At 34.3% G+C, this 17,734-nt stretch overlaps 1 long non-coding RNA gene across 3 annotated transcripts in view; it reads left to right on the top strand.

Moving 5' to 3' along the window:
* Positions 1-17,734, top strand: part of LOC129047440 (uncharacterized) — a 1,160,145-nt gene that overhangs the window by 541,073 nt on the left and 601,338 nt on the right. The gene's annotated exons all lie outside the window — the stretch shown is intronic.

Raw genomic sequence — 17,734 nt, forward strand, 5'->3', positions numbered from 1 at the left:
CAGAAGGTACACAATATGTTTTTTATTGATTGATGATAGGTATATCCTAAATCTATGCATGAGACTCTTTTCCTTAGTAGAATTGCATTAATATTCCTATCAGATTGTATAGAGACCAACAAGCTTTAAATACAGGTCTTATTTTGATCCTTAATATTGTGTGACTAAAAGATGAATGATTCCTAAGTTTTAAAATAGAATTATAAAGGGAAGACATGAAGAAAATAATAGGGAATGTACAAAAAATTTCTATGTTCCATTAAAATAAATGATTTTCAGTTGTCTATTATATTTTCTAAGACACTAAAAGTGTGGCTTGTCATATTCAAGCATTGCCTTTCAATGCCTTTGCGAATTTAGGCAAAGCATTAACCTTTTTGAGTTTCAGTTGTCTTCTTTAAAAATAGTATAATAATTGTATATGTGATGCAATGTTGTGCTGAGAATTAAGTAAACTGCCCTTTGTAAAAGAACTGAAAAGAGAACTCACAAAGGCAGGAGGTCAAAAGATATGAGTCATGGGTTTCCTCCCACTCTGCTATAGTTACATAATATACATAATATAACTGATCAAGAGAAGATAATAACTCATGAAAATTGATGTGTAGGACTGGTCTATATGCTTCATTATGGGAAAAAAATGTTGTTCTCTGTATGAAATTATCTGTGAATATACCACCCTAAATTTATACACTGTCATTAGGAAATTTTCATCGTGTTAGATACTGATCTGCTGTTTATTTATTGCTTGTTTTCGTATGTTTCTTTGCTAGTTAATAGCCTTCTTATTCTCAGTGGTTTTCATTCTTTTCAATGTATTCTTTATAATTATTATATAAAATTTTTGAATGTTGACTTCAAATATTGTCCATTGAAATCTATACTAGGGCAAATTTAGTCGAAGCAAGCTACTATTTATCAACTTGATAGTTAAAATCACAATGGAAAGTTTTTAAAGAATAGAATCTTACCTAAAAGATTGATTTAAAAGGAGATGATAAATAGCTGACCCAGAGAAGATAAAATTCCTCATGTAAGCAGGCACGAAAGCAAGATAATTATTTCCAACCCCTACCCTCAAAGCTTCAATGGGGATGTTATGGTAACATCCATGTTAAATGTCTGTTATATAAAGAAAATAACACCTACAAAGTGTTAGTTGTTCCTTATGTTATTTCATTTTGCATTAACCGTTCATATAGTAATAATGTCAGGAGCAAAATTGCACTTTGTTCTGCCTATCTCACCTCCTAGTTGTATACTCCCTAAATGGCATAGATAATGCGCCCATAATACCCAGCCCAGTGCTTTGCTAGAAGTTCAATAAATGTTTGTTGAATTGAATTAGCACATTAACATGTAAATTATCAGATTGCAGAGTTTACCACCTGTAAATCTTATTTTAAAATATAGGTTTATGCAAATTTGCATATTATTTAGAGAATGAATAAATCACACTCAAATCAATGTCTAATTTATATGCACTTCCACAAACTCATTTGAATAGTTTGAAGTATTACCACTGACCAACAAGTTGGATAGGGCAAGAGAACTTCTTCATTTTGGGATTGACAATTTTTTAGAAGATCATCTAAATGTTTGTTTATTTACCATGTAATATTTTTTCCAAATGAACCTTCTTTGGAGATTTTTAATTTATTTTTCATTTACCACTTTTTGAGTTCTGTTTTGTTTCTTTCATTTATTTATTTTTGGTTCTAATGTATTTAGTTTTTGACAGACAGATCTTGAATGCTTCTCCAGCAAATAAAGCTTATCTGTCCTTGTTAATAAATAATGAAAGTGACTTAAGCAGTTAAAACACTGACTTTTTTGCTTAATTAGTATTTTATTGAGTAGTGATTTTTCATTCGAGAAAGAAAGTATGCTTTTTTTGGCTTGTGGCATTATGTCTACATGTACTTTTTCTTTTGAGCTGATATAAATTTATCATAGGTGTTTGTCTCTTTAGTTTTCAATTTAAATAGAAGTGAAACTGGCTTCTTCACAACTAATGTTATCTTCTTTCCTATTCTTTTACTCAGGTACATAGATTCTACAAATCTTTATATAAAGTACTAAGGAGAAACATCCAACAAAGTATTTATTCAACTGTAGTGACTATTCAATGTGAAAAAAAAATGCCTTGCTTTTTCTGATGCAGTGCCCTTAAACCGAAGTTGTGTGTCTGATTAAGTAACAACAATACCTATGTTTCATATTTCAATGGATATAATTTCACCTTTATCTACTCAAGTAAATACAGAAACTTCAAGTGCACGATGTTGGAATTATTTTAGAAGATGATAGTTTGCAAGATCTTTTTGAAAGGGTTTCCAAAGAAACAACAAAAAAAATAAGGTGATAAATTCTAATTTTAAAACAAGTTACACTTTTAAGTGACTTATGGAAGCCACATTGAGATTTAAGAATTTTAAAATTTTTGAGAAAAATTGCAGCTCTGTTGCCAATCAGTGAAGACATTGAATAATGTGTTTTCGCTGAGAATAAAGAATGAAACTCAGGATATAAGGAACAAGCTATAGAGAGGAAGAGTTGTATTTTAAAGGCTACATAGTCTCAAGGTGTTCAGTTGATGAAATCTTTGTCTTGTCACCAAGCTTCTTTCACTGTTTCTATAATCACAATGCAGTTTTTATACTCTGCAATTATCTTTAATTGTGAGGATACGCAACTTCTTATTAAACTAAAGGAAAGATAGTAGCTGTGCATATTAAAGAACCTATGAACTCCAGTAGCCTGTTTTGATTTCTAAATGATTTTGACACTCTCTTGAATAATGATTGCCCCATTATGTTCCTTGCATTTGGTGAGTTTCTTAAAGCAAAAATGCTGACAGCATCCTCTTAGTAACTTTCCTCACTGAAGCATGGTTAGTGAGAGACTCCATCTGAAGATGATCTGCTCCTACGTGTCCAGCTACAGGGAAAAGTTACGCAGCACTACAAGGGCTAGCTATTTTAGCTGACAAAAAAGAAAGACATTCTACATCTCAGTCTCTGTCAATGGCTATAGTTTCAGCCAAAGATGTTGAACTATCTGATAGAAGACTGTTTTAATCTGAAAGAATAACTAAGCTAGTAGGGTAGAAGTAACTGATATACTTGCGTATCTCTATATTTGCTGGACTGAAAACAAGCCCTCTCCCTCCTGACAGTGCACACACATATATAACTCCACACACTAAGATAAATCAGTCCGTTAACCAGGATTGCCATACAATATATGTAACTCTATTTAGCCCGTATTTTTTTCTGCCTTGTATAATTATAAGCTATTCGCATGTTTGACAGATTGTAAGCTCTTTGAGATCAAGTATTAGTGTTTTTTACACTTTATCTTTTCTGTGTGTGAATAATGTATATGTATAGAACACACATAAACACATAAAAATATTCATACACACACGTACATATAGAAATTAAACAGAATACATACATGTGAATTTATTGTAAATACACACACACACACACACACACACACACACAGAGAGAGCGAGAGAAACATACTCAGAAATATTGCAGGTTCGGTTCCAGACTACCACAATAAAGGGAATATCAAAATAAAGCAAGTAATAGAATTTTTGTGGTTTCCCAGTGTATATAAAAGTCCTGTTTACACTATACTTACACTATATGTAGGTTTGTTTGTTTGTTTGTTTGTTTGTTTGTTTGTTTTGAGATGGAGTCTCGCTCTGTCACCCAGGCTGGAATGCAGTGGTGAGATCTTGGCTCACTGCAACCTCCGCCTCCCAAATTCAAGCAATTCTCCCACCTCAGCCTCCTGAGTAGCTGGGATTACAGGTGCGTGGCACCATGCCCAACTAATTTTTGTATTTTTAGGAGAGATGGAATTTCACCCTGTTGGTCAGGCTGGTCTCAAACTCCTGACCTCAGGTGATTCACTCGCCTTGGCCTCCCGAAGTGCAGGGAGCACAGGCATGTGCCACTGCTCCTGGCCTATACTGTAGTTTTTAAGTGTGCCATGGCATTGTGTCTCAGAAACAAAGTACCTGCCTCAATTACAAAGACTTTATTGCTAAAATGATCATAAGCTTTTAGCAAGTCTTAATCTTGTTGCTGGTGGAGAGTTTTGCCTCCATGTTGATGGCTGCTGACTGACCAGGGTGGTAGGTCCTGAAGGTTGGAGTGGCTGTGGCAATTTCTGGAAATAAGACAACAATGAAATTTGTCACTGGGTTGAGTCTTACTTTCACAAAAATTTCTCTGTAGAATGCAGTGCTGTTTGATAGCATTTTACCCACAGTAGAACTTCTTGCAAAATTGGACTCAATCTTCTTAAACTCTGTGGCTACTTTATCAACTAAGTTAATGTAATATTCTAAATCCTTTATTGTCATTTGGACAATAGGCACAGCATCTTTGCCAGGAGTAGATTCTATCTCAAGAAACCACTTTTCTTGAAAATGTGCAGACAGCTCTTGGAGAAAGTGGCCAGGAATAAGGCCCTGCTCAGGCCACTGCCCCCACCTGGGAAACAGGAGCAATCTGCCCTGTGCCTAGTGTTGTGCTGGCCTTGGGGAAGTCAGAAGGGTGGGATTTGTCCTTGCCTTGCTTTCAAGGCATGTGTAGCATGTGTAATATTTTAGCAGCAGTGGAAGGCAGAGCATATGGAACGTGTAGTTTCTGCCTGTTAGTTTTTCCTTGTTGCCTCAATCCCTGGGGTAGGAAGGGTTTTCTTGTGCTCAGAAGAAACCATTTGAAAACTCAGCAATAGATTTTGTTCGCATGACCCTTTTCAGGATGCCTCAAAGATGGTACTTTTTTTTTCCTGCCTTCTATTTGTGAGCCCTGAGATTCTTCTCCCAGCTCAAGGGGATATTCTGGGATAAGGGTAGGGGACTTAGACGCGTGAAACTGGGAGTGGAGAGAAGAGCTATTTCTCTTTTTATTTTGTCTAGAAGAGCTTTTAAAGAATGCATGTTTTTCCTGGTTGGAATTAAGTAGGAAATGAGGCTACACTTCATCAGATATGGTACAATCAAGTTTGGGGTTTTCCCACCAAAACATTCAAATCCTCCCCGCCTATTCCACCCCCTTTAATTGGTGCCTGCTGGAGAGGATGTCTATATATACACTCCTGTACAACTTCAGACTTGGGCTCTTTTCTCTCACTCCCAAGATGAGTCTCATCAGACTGAGTGGATAGGGGGTGGGCGTGTGCACGTGCTCACAAATGTGCTTGGCTTGGTTGTATTTTTTGACATGAGGGGCCTGCAGCTTTCCTCTTGAGAATGGTTTATCATGTCTCACTTTCTGGCTTCATCCTTTGAACATCGACTTTTAAGTCCGATACAGGTAGGGGCTTGATGAAAGTGTGTTCCGCACTCCCGTCTGCTCCCTAAAATCAAGACATAAAGAAGGCTTTGCCTAGCATAGGACTTTAGTTTGGGAAGGATCTAGATCGAGAGAGAGAGAGAACATAAACCTAGACAGGGAGGGGAGACCTTAGCAAAAGGAGAATGGTGCCTAACCTGCAAACCAGTGACCTGCCTTTTGAGGGGGAATGAGTGGTGGTGGCTCTGAGCTACAGTCATGAACTTTTGTGTCTACTGATTCTCACCAACTCGCCACTCCCCCAGAATTATAACAGGGACCAATATTTTTAACTTTGCATATTTGTTTGTGGGTAGATTTCCCCCTCTTCTTATTCTGTCCTGAGATCATGGGCAAAGCTCTTTATTTCGTGAGAGAAGAAAAACTGTTGGAACGGCACAAAATAATATTTTCTTTTATAACACTTGAAATTTGAAAAAAAAATATTTTGCTAGCAGATGTGCTATTTATTTATTTGCTATGTATAAGGAAGCCTAAAAAATAGAAAGCTGTGTAGATTGGGTTTAGTCATTAATTGGTTTGGGAGCCTTCTATGTGTGACCTACGACTTCTCTGTGTTCTGTGTATCTTGTCTGAATTAATTGCCTGGAAAGAAGCTATGGTAGCTTTCAAATAGGAGGTGATTTTCAGAAATTTGTATAATTTGCAATTGCCAGCCCAATAAAATACCTGGTTGAAATACAAAAACAAAAACAGAAAGAAACCACTTTCTTTGATCATCCCTCAGAAGCAACTCCTCATTGGATGAAATTTGATTCTGACATTGCAGCAATTCAGTCCAATCTTCAGGCTCCACTTCCAGTTCTAGTTCTCTTGGTACTTCTGTCATTTTTGCAGTTACTTCTGCCACTGATATTTTATTAAATATATATTTTTTAATTTTAAAATTTGATGAGTACGTTGTAGGTATATATATATATTTATGAAGTACATGAGATGTTTTGATACAGGCATGTAATGCATAGTAATCACATCATGGAGAAAAGCTTTTATCCTTTGTCTTACAAACAATCTAATTATACTCCTAATTACTTTAAAAGATACAACTAAATTATTATTGATTACAGTTACCCTGTTGTAACTGTAGGTCTTAGTCATTCTTTCTAACTGTTTTTTGTACCTATTAACCATGCCACTGAAGTCTTGAACCCCTCAAAGTCATCCAGAAGGTTTGAAATCATCTTCTTACAAACTAATTAATGTTGATAGTTTGACCTCCTCCTATGAATCACAATTGTTCTCAATGGCATCTAGAATGGTGAATCCTTTTCAGAAGGTTTTAAAATTATTTTTCTTACATCCACCAGATAAATCATTATCTATGTCAGCTGTAGTCTTACAAAATGTATTTCTTAATTAATAAGACTTGAAAATCAAAAGTATTCCTTCATCTATGGGTTGCAGAATGGATGATGTGTTAGCAGGTCTGAAAACAACATTAATCTACTTGTACAGCAGAGCTGCTGGGTGAATAGGAGCATTTTCAATCAGCAGTAACATTTTTAAAGAAATTATTTTTTTCCTTAGCAGTAGGTCTCAACATTGGGCTTAAAAACTGTGCTGTAAACAGATGTGCTGCTATCCAGCCTTTGTTGTTCCATTTACAGAGCACAAGCGGAGTAGATTTAGCATCATTCTTATCGGTCCTGAGATTTTTAGAATGGTAAATGGGCATTAGCATCAACATAGAGTCACCAGCTGCATTAGCCCTGTTATGAGAGAGTCAGTCTGTCCTTTGAACCTTTAAAGCCAGGCATTGACTTCTCTCTAGCTATGAAAGTCCTAGATGGCATCTTCTTCCAACATAAAGCTGTTTCATCTACATTGAAAATCTGTTGTTTGATGTAGCTACCTTCATTAATGATCTTAACTAGATCTTCTGGGTAACTTGCTGCAGTTTCTACTTGAGCACTTGCTATTTCAACTTGTACTTTTATGTTTTAAAGACAGCTTGTTTTCTCAAACCCCCTGGACCAAACTCTGCTAGCTTTAAACTTTTCTTCTGCAGGTTCCTCACCTTTCTCAGCCTTCATAGAATTAAAGATTGTTAGAGCCTAGCTATGGGTTAGGCTATACTTAAAGGAATGTTTGGCTGTTTTGATATATTCAGACCTCTGAAACTTTCTCTGTATCAGCAGTCAGGCTGTTTCATTTTATTACCATTCATGGTCACCGGAGGAGCACTTTTAATTCCCTTCAAAAACTTTTCCTCTGCCTTCACAACTTTGTTAAATATTTGGCACAAGAGGTCTAGCTTTTGGCCTATCTGGGCTGGCTTTTGATATGCCATCCTCTTTAAACTTTATCATTTCTAGCTTTGATTTAAATTGAATGTAGGGTGACTCTTCCTTTAACTGGAACACTTAGAAGCTATTGTAAGGTCATTCGTTGATCTAATTTCAATATTGTTGTGTCTCAGGAAATAGGGATGCCTGAGAAGAGGAGGACAAATGAGAGAACAGCCCATCATTGAAACTGTCAGACACATACAACATTTATCAATTAAGTTTACTATCTTATATGGTGTGTTCACACTGCCCCAAAACAATAACAACAGTAACATCAAATATCACTGATCACGAGCACCATAACAGATATAATAATAATGAAAACATTTCAAATATTGTGAGAATTACAAAAATGTGACACAAAGAATGCTGTTGGAGAAACACCACCAATCGAATTTTTCAATGCAAGGTTGCCACAAAATTCCAAAATGTAAACATTGCAATATCTATAAAATGCAATAAAGCAAAGCTCAACAAAAAGACGTGTGCGTGTGTGTGTGTGTGTATGTAGAGAGAGAGAGAGATTGTCTTTTCTTATATATCAACCTATTAAAGGGCAATAGCATCATTTTACTTACCAGGGAGTTACCCCTGTTTCAGTGAGAGTGGTAAATCAGATTAAACGTTATATATTCATATATAAATTAACACCATAATACAAGCATTTGAGTTCACTCCCTCTGTCTCCCCTTTAAAAGAGAAAAATCAATTCTTTGAATCAATCCAGTTGCTAGGATATTTCCGTATTGTTTGGTATTGTGTACGGTTCACTCTACAAATACCTTTGGGAAGTCAGAATTGTATTGCTTCCTATCTATTCTTTTCTCTTCACATTTTATCCCTGTATTCTGACAAGGGTTAAGTCTCACTTTTCCTCCTTCTTTTAGGATTTACTTCGAAGATTTAATAAGGGTAATAACCATCAGTAATTTTCTGGGAGAAAAAAAACTGGTAGAGGTACACTGCAACTCTAAACCTTTTGAAAAATGCCATATCAAATAATTGTGCATTTTTACTTTCAGTATATATAAACATTCTTGTATGGCCTTCAAAGATGTTTAGAAATATCACATTTGAATTTTCATGCTTCCTAAAGAGGTATGAGAAGCTGGAGTGCCAATGTGTTTTTACCAACAAGCAGGCTATATGGCCCTGGTATTTCACTGTTAGCCCTTGGAGTTATACTTCTTCTGTGAATTCCATTAAATTCGTATATGTACTCTATTTTATAGTTCAGAATGACAATTAAACATATTCAAGAGTATGGCATAGACAGTGCATGTGTCCTTACCAGGAGTGCATTTGCGCTGTTTGTGACTTCTGCACGTCAAGGTGTTCTGACACTTTTTAAAAAATAAGATCAGCCAGTTTGTGAAATTTGTACCATATTTCAATGTGTTTGAAAAAATATTTTGCTTAAAGAGACATTTTTACATAAAAGAAAAGGAATTGAAAATGTGATCAAAGAACGTCCTTACACAAAGCAACAGGCCCAGATGGTTTTGTAAGGGAATTCCATAAAACCTTCAAATACCGTACAATCCCAAACACACAAAATTTTTAAAGTATAGAAAATGACAGATAACGTCCTAGTTCTCTTTTTATGATACAATCATATTATTGATATTAAGTCTTAGTAAATGTAGGGAGAAAAAAACTACAAATTAGCCTCACAGATATTTATGTAAAAGTAATAAATGAAATTGTATTGAATTTTTAATTGAATCTAGAACAAAAGATATAATCTAAGTGAATTTTAAACAGTATTCTTCTGCACACTTGCAATGGGATTACAATCTAAGGATAAAAAGAAATGAACATTATTTAGTAGATTTGGTGTTGATATTGATATAGTTCTTCCAAAATATTTTATATATATTATAAATATTAGCATTGTCATTTTGGAAACAGAGAAATAGATATATGACATGAGAAAAGAAGGAGATAAAATCCTGGAATTCGCATGAAACCATGATTTAACATAGCTATCATCCATCTGTTGTTTTCCTTGGTTTGGTCTAAGGATGCATCTTAAAATCAATTATTCCTAGTGGCAATTAGTACAATTATTGCCAAGTGGTTTCTAAATACCACTTGCCACTGAGAGAAATCATTAATCTTTAGATAAATGTTTAATTCCTTGGCTGAGTTGGTAAAGTGCAAGTTGAACCTGGATCATCTTATTCCATAAATTAAGAAAATGATTGAAATTGATGGGCACGTTTCAAACCAACACACAAACCCACCTGAAGGTGCTCTAACTGGCCACATTTAGAACAATTTGTTCATTAAAATGAATAATGGAAAATACATTATAATTTTGTAGAGAATCCATGAGTCAATATGGATCTTAAATTTGTAAATAAACATGAAGAAGGGAAAGCTGTTATTAGTATAAGAATGCCAACTGGTACTTCATATAAAAAAATAAAACAAATAGAAAGCTCAGCATTTCATATCCACAATAGTAATAATTTAATTCAGGCAAAAATCATTAAAATTAAAACACTAAAACCATGGGGCAAAAGACTATTGGGGTACAGGATATTTACATAATCTTAAGGTACTCTTCAGACACATACATTTTAATTTTTGACTACAAAAGGAATAACATATCTTTAAAATGGAAAAAGTCTGTGAACCATACTTAAACCAAATGATCAAACATTACCAATAGCGTGAGAAGTGGATATCATGTTCTTTGATCTACCAGTTTCTCTTGATGCTAAATTTTGTTTCCATCTTTTTTCTTATAGTAGTGTGTTTGTGCCTAAGAATAGGACTACACTAATTAATCTTTTGAATCTTTCTAGAAAACTGCTATGTGTGCAATCACCATGCAGTCTTCTTGTGCCTCTGTAACATAAAGCTCTCCTACACAGAAATACTCTTCATTAAGACACAGTTTTATAAAGAACACAAATCTATGTTGGGAAAAGCTCAATTTTGTCTAGATAATCAGAAGGGGCCTTAATCAGAGTTGCACTAGCTGTTTAAAAAAATAAATCCAGAATTTCATGACTCAACAAGACATGAAAGTTTATTTCTTTCTCAAGAAGTAGTCCAGCATAGGTATTCATGCTGGGAAATCCAAGGGACCCAATTTCATCCGCTTTTAGCTGATGTCATGAAGATGGACACGAAGGGTCACGGTATGAAGATTTTCAAGAGCCAGGGAACTTCCAACTCTTATTCCACTGGAGAAAACTGAATCATATAGCTACTCCTAGTGTAAGGAAGTTCAATAAATGCATTGTAGATGCACAGCTGAAGAAAGGGAGAACTGATTTGGGGACACATCTTGCAGTTTCACAAATATGGTCCCTCACTCCAGCTCAGGCATTTATAAATGGCAATACTTGGAATGAGTTGAATGAGTTCTTTACTAAATAAAATGCTTTTTTTTTTTCAAAATGACCACATCCATATTCTGAAATGCACATTCTAAATACTTGCTTGTATGTGATTAAATACAGTAAACCATAAAGAATGCAGTGTATTCTGTGATCAAAATTCAATAACTTCTTCCAAAAAGTTTGATTCTCAGTTTTAATGTATGTATCTAAGGAAATAGGATGAGCTAGTTCTTTCGAGAATCTTCTGCAGATACCAAGTAGCTTTGTCCATCAGTGACAGGTCTGTGCTTATGATGGCCAGCATGTGCTTAGGGACCCTATTACTGCTTAAAATCCAGTTTAATTGGGACTAGTGGTTGGTTAATGTTTTTTTGTTTTTCTTTATCAAATAAAGCAAGGAATTTTTAAAACTTATAAAATTCATACCTTAAACATTTTCTGTTAGCTTTGAATCTACTATTTTTATTGTAACACAAAGGTCTGCCTAATGGAGTTCTAAGTTTTCTCCAATTTGTAAGCCAGACCTCAGGATGTATCTATAGTTTCTAGTTTGGTTTTAACTTTTCTTTCACTTTTTCTTCCTTCTTTTCTTTTTGTGAGTGTGTATGTTTGTGAAGCATGAATTTAGAGCCATTTGCGATACAATCTGAGATCAGATTCCTTTTCTATCTGTATGATTATTCCCATCTGTACCAATCTCAGGCACAACTAGTCTTCAACAAAAAATTTTGCTAACTCTCCTTTATTGAATATTTCCAAAGCAGCTTACATTTCCTTTTTCTTTCTTTCTTTTTTTTTTTTTTTTTTGAGATGGAGTTTCACTCTTGTTGCCCGGGCTGGGTGCAATGGTGCGTTCTCTGCCCACCACAACCTCCACCTCCCGGGTTCAAGCAATTCTCCTGCCTCAGCCTCCCAAGTAGCTGAGATTACAGGCATACATCACCACGCCTGGCTAATTTTGTATTTTTAGTGGAGATGGGGTTTCTCCATGTTGGTCAAACTGATCTCGAACTCCCGACCTCAGGTGATCTGCCCGCCTCGGCCTCCTAAAGTGCTGGGATTACAGGCGTGAGCCACCGCACGCAGCCTCAACTTATATTTCATAGAAACAGCACTTTTTTTCTTTTTGTAGACCTATTTTATAAGCTTATGAAATATTTAATGAAATTTTAAAATTATAATGATAAAGGTACAACTGCATAAACAGTTTTGGGAACAAGCAAAACATATTCTTCCTGGGCATGCATATGCAACTCAACGGTAGCAGTATGGCATGGTATGCCATGGGGTAGCCAGTTAGCAATGGCTGGTCAAGAAGCTGTGGTCTTCAATCAGTATGTTTTACAGAGTACATTTTGGTACTTCCTGTACATTTTAAATTTTCTTCCTACAATGGGAGATTGGGTCATTAAATCCCCACTATCACTGGGATTACATTTGATCTGATGACATGATGATTCAATTAATGGGCAGAGCCATTATTTTAGACTTCGTGACTTGCTTTCTTTGACTCATAGTTCAATTAAGATTTCTTGATTTTTCTCAAGGTTTTTGAATTCCAGGGAAACCATCCCCTATGCTTACCAAAGTCTGTAATTGATTTTCCTGTTTTTAAAAGATATTTTTAAATAAATATGTATGCAACACATATCCTTGCTTTATTTTTGTTCTGAATCCACACCACTCTTCTAAGGATACTGAGTATTCTTTCTCATCATCTAAATGCATTTCAAGTATTCCTCATGAAAATAACAGGTAGAGAGGAAACATCGATGAGACAAAATTTAAAATGCATTTAGTGATCTGAACACTGAATAGTCATTGCAAATTTCTCTTTTGTTATAAATATACATATTTCAGAGTGTTAGGAATTTTCATTACTAAATATTTCCTTTTAACTTTCTGGGTACTTAATTAAGGTTTATCTTTCTCAAAACTCTCCTAGTACTTTAGATATTTGCTTTTCCTTTGTTATGCCCTTAAGAATTCCTCTTTGGAATTAGATGTATCTATCTCACTTCTGTGATATCAGTGAAGCCAGGTGGCATGCTTTAATACGTCTCCTTGACAGTGCCAAGCACAGCACCTCGTAGATTGTAAGTAGATGTGCATACCTTGTTCAATATGCTATTGATAATTCCTTTGATATTTAACAATAATATATTTTTCTATCACTATATTATTTTTGTTGGTTAGCTGTATTAATATATACATATATAGCATATATAATATCTATTTGCACATACACACATATGATTTTACTCTTGTCTATATATGAAAGGACAAAATACCATAATTTAGAGTCCCAGACAGTAACTGTCTTTAAATTCCAGTGCTTTAAAATAAAATCTAAAAAAAAGTATATTCTAATTGTACAGACCCAAATTTCTATCATTTGTCACATTCTCAAGTTATTTAAGATTTGTAAAATATTTCAAAAATATTAACATATAATCCACTGAATTTGAAGTACACTCATGCTAATTACAAGTAAGATTTATCAGTGAGAAGATGTGATTTTTTTCCCCTCATAAAGAGCTCAAGGCGATCTGGAAATGATATATTTCAAGGTAATGCCATGTGTGTTTCCTTTCTGCTTAGAATGGTTATTTATAGTTGGTTCAATTAATTCCTAGAGTGTGCAGGGCAAAGAATCCCTTTATCCTGCCATCCTATAGAGCTAAGGGTATGGTCTATGCTGAGCTGGAGCAAACTTTAAAGCTGATCAAACTTCTAAGCAAAATCCTATATTATGATTAGTGATGGACCCAATCGTGTGAAGTGAATAGAGGTGAAGGAAACACAAAGGATTCCAAGGTTGGAGTTGAATGAAAGAATCCAAAAGATGAACTGTGTATCTAAGCCTTATCTAAACCCCCTTGGTGGCTGGAATTGGGTCTGAAATCTTGATAGGACACACCTTCTCAGGAGATTTTATGCCTTTCTTCATTTTAGTTAGGTCAGAGGAGCCAAGAGAACAGTTTGCGGGTTCAAAAGCACTAAGGGAAATGTGACTGAAATTTCAGAGACAGCCCCCAGATTGCAGGGTTGGGCTCAGATGCCAGGATAACTTCAAAGCCTCAAGAACTCTTTGGACCTAATTACTATCAGATAATAATACTTAAAATCATTGTTTAAGTTATAAAGGCAATTTAGTGTAATTTTAACAGAGAAGGCTGTAGAAAGTAGCCAGTGGCCAGATGAATTTCACTTTCACAAAACAGAGAAAAAGAATAAAATATTTATAAAAACATATTTTTTAGAGACTTGGGTTCAGACAAAGAATAATGCAAAGCTTTGTGTATCTGTATTTCTAAATACCTTTTAAAATAGAAGACTCAAATATCTGCTTCAGCAGGCACAGAAGATGATGTCCCTGGAATTCAGAAGCCCTGGGGCTGCTATAGACAATTTTTCCAGGTACATTTTGGGGGCATTTTTATATCTGCAAAAGTGATAGGATGTTTAATACTCACTGTTACTATAATGTTTCTGTGATTATCAACTAAATGTAATTTTGGGTTTTTTTTTTGGTATTTTAATTAGTTTAGATAAAATTTAGTGAGGGTGATTTTTTAACATATTATATTACTTTAAAATATATGGAAATCATGATAATAACAAAGGTCATTTAAAATTCTAGAATCCTTTACAAATCAAATTTGACCAGGTATCTAACATAAATAATTCTAAGATATAACTATTTAAATGTTAAATTTTATTGTTTATAGTTTAAAAACATTTCTAGCATTTCTGTCAAGTTTTCAGTACATTTTTTTTTTTCCTTGAACAATTATTTCAGCCAAAATCTCTGCTAATTCACCTCAGGGTAACAAGAGTGAGCAATAAATACATTCTGTACAAAGAATATTAGAAATTAGCTATCAAGCCAATTAATAAATATTTATTAACATTATACTTTACAAAAAAGAGAGATATGAGTTAGAGGGGCTAAGATGAAAAGATAGCTACATTCATGGAGCTTACAAAAAGATCATTCACATAAGAAAATAAATAACTATATACAAGGCAGAATATAATACGTACCAGAAGTCTAAATGTCAAAACGGGACCAGATCTTATCTCCATAAAAGAACATAGTGAAATTAAAGTGGTTCCAGGCCTTGAATTATGGGTGGACTGTCGATAGATGAAGAGAAGGGATAGCGTTTCAAGAAATAGCCATTGGCAGAAACTGTGACAGAGTTAACATATGCACACATATTTGGTTGTTGGGTGGAGAGCTTGAATATCAGAAAGGTAAGGAATGTAAGGCATTTTGACATATTTCTGTTCTTAGGAAATACTGAAATGCTGGGATGCAGAAAGTGACTGGATCAAAGCCAAGCATAAAAAACTTTCTAACAAAATCCCATAATCAAATTGTTTCATAATATTTTGTAAATTTATTTCTTCTCTGTTCAGAAAAATAAATAATGATCAGTGTCAGTGTCTCTGTAAAATGGATCATGTTGCATTTCTAACAGATTTGGCCATAGTGTAGACTCCCGATAATCTGCCAAGAAAACTTAACACTGGAACATCCCTCAGAAACTGGAAAAATGGAAGTCTTTCCTTTGCTGCTTTATAAAAATTCATGAATCTATAATAATTAGATACTGATTTGAGGGAATATTTATATTTTGATTAAGTTAATTTATTAATTACCAAAGCATTTTAGAGACATTTATCAATATGTTTTGAATCTTTGGACTAAAAGACTATAAACTGAATTTATGGTGAAATTACTGGATATTTAACAGAAAGTATCTAACAATTTTAGCATTAGAGAAATTAGGTAAGGAAAAAATTGATCTGCAAAGCATCCAAGAATTCAATTAACAAACTGAACCAGCTATAATTGGCAAATGATTTCATGGATATTAATTTGTCAAAAACATGCAGATTTATGATCTTGGGGTTAACTGAAAACCATGTATGAATTCCACTGAAAATGTACTGTGTATGTTTTGGGTTTATTGTCAAGAAGCAGAGCAGCTCAGATTTCAAAGCTTAGATATACAAGCAAGTAGGCAGAGATATATATGCCTCTGTGTGAATGTGTGTGTGTGTGTGTGTGTGTGTGTGTGTGTGTTATAATATGTAACTAAAACATTTTTTGGTCATCCTTTCTGAATCAGAGCCATCATCTCCAAATCTGAAGTCATATATATTATAGCCTTTGAACACTATGACATTTTTCCATGACCATAATTTGGTAAGCATTTTGTAGATCCAGCTAAATGACTGTGTAAAATCAATTATATGCCCTTAATAAGTGCCTGAGAGATTAAATCATCTAAGTTCTGAGAAATGTCTCTTTATAGTTTTCCTTTTTTAAAATTTTTAATTAGTATAGATACTTAGTAGTAGGGTACATATATTTATGTCTATACACATAAATATAATGTATATATTTATGGAGTACATGAGATATTTTGATACATGCTTGAAATGTGTAACAATAACATCAAGGTGAACAGGATATTCATCACCTCAAGCATTCATCATTTCTTTGTGTTATGAACTTTCCAATTGTACTTCCTCAATTCTAAAATATGCAACAAATTATTGGCAATTGTAGTCACCCTGTTGTGCTGTGAAATACTAGATGGTATTCATTGTAGCTAACTGTATTTTTGTACCTAATAACAATTCTCATTTTCCACACCCACAACCACACTTGCCTTACCAGGCCTCTGGTAACCATCATTCTACTCCCTATCTTCATGAGTTTTTAAAATTTTAGTTCCCACAAGTGAGTGAGAATATGTGAAGTTTGTTTTTCTGTTCCTGGCTTATTTCACTTAACATAATGTCCTCCAGTCCCATTCATATTGCTGTGACAGGATTTCATTATTTTTTTTTTTGTAGGAGTTATAACTACAAAAACTAAAAACACCATGTTCTTAGAAAAAAAAACATAGAGATAAATACTTGCGACCTTGGATTGGGTGATGGTTTCTTTTTTATTGTGGTAACACATACATAACATGTATCATTTTAACCATTCATAAATGTACAATTTAGTGACATTAAATACATTATAATGTTGTGTAACTACAACTACTATCTTATATATACAAAATGTTTTCATTATCCCCAACAAAAATTCTGTACTCATTAAACAATAACTTATCTTCAGCCCCCAGCTGCTGGTAACCTGTATTCTACTTTCTGTCTCTACATATTTTCCTATTCTAGGTACCTAATAAGAGAAGCAAAACAGTATTTGTTTTTCTGTGTCTGGATTATTTCACTAAGCATAATGTTTTCAAAGTCCATTCACATTGTAACCTATATCAAAATTCCATTGCTTTCCATGGCTGAATAATATTCCGTTTGTATTTTTTTACTACATTTTGTTTATTCATCTGTTGATGGACATTTGGATTGTTTCCATCTTTTGGCTATTGCAAATACCATTGCTATGAACACTGGTGTACAAATATCTGTGTAAGACCCTACTCAAACATCTGTTGAAGTCCCACTTTGGATAAAAGTGGGATTGTTGGGTCATATGGTGGTTCTAGTTTTTATGGCTGAATAGTACTCCATTGTGCATATGTACATGCTTTTTTTTCCATTCATCTGCTGATGGACATTTAGGTTGCTTCCAAATCTTGGCTATTGTGAATAGTGCTTCAACAAACATGAATGCAGAAATCTCTTCAATACACTGATTTCTTTTCTTTTGGGTCTGTCTAGCAGT

The sequence above is a fragment of the Pongo abelii genome, chromosome 9 (genome assembly GCF_028885655.2).
Source record: "Pongo abelii isolate AG06213 chromosome 9, NHGRI_mPonAbe1-v2.0_pri, whole genome shotgun sequence".
Classification (NCBI taxonomy): Eukaryota; Metazoa; Chordata; class Mammalia; order Primates; family Hominidae; genus Pongo; species Pongo abelii.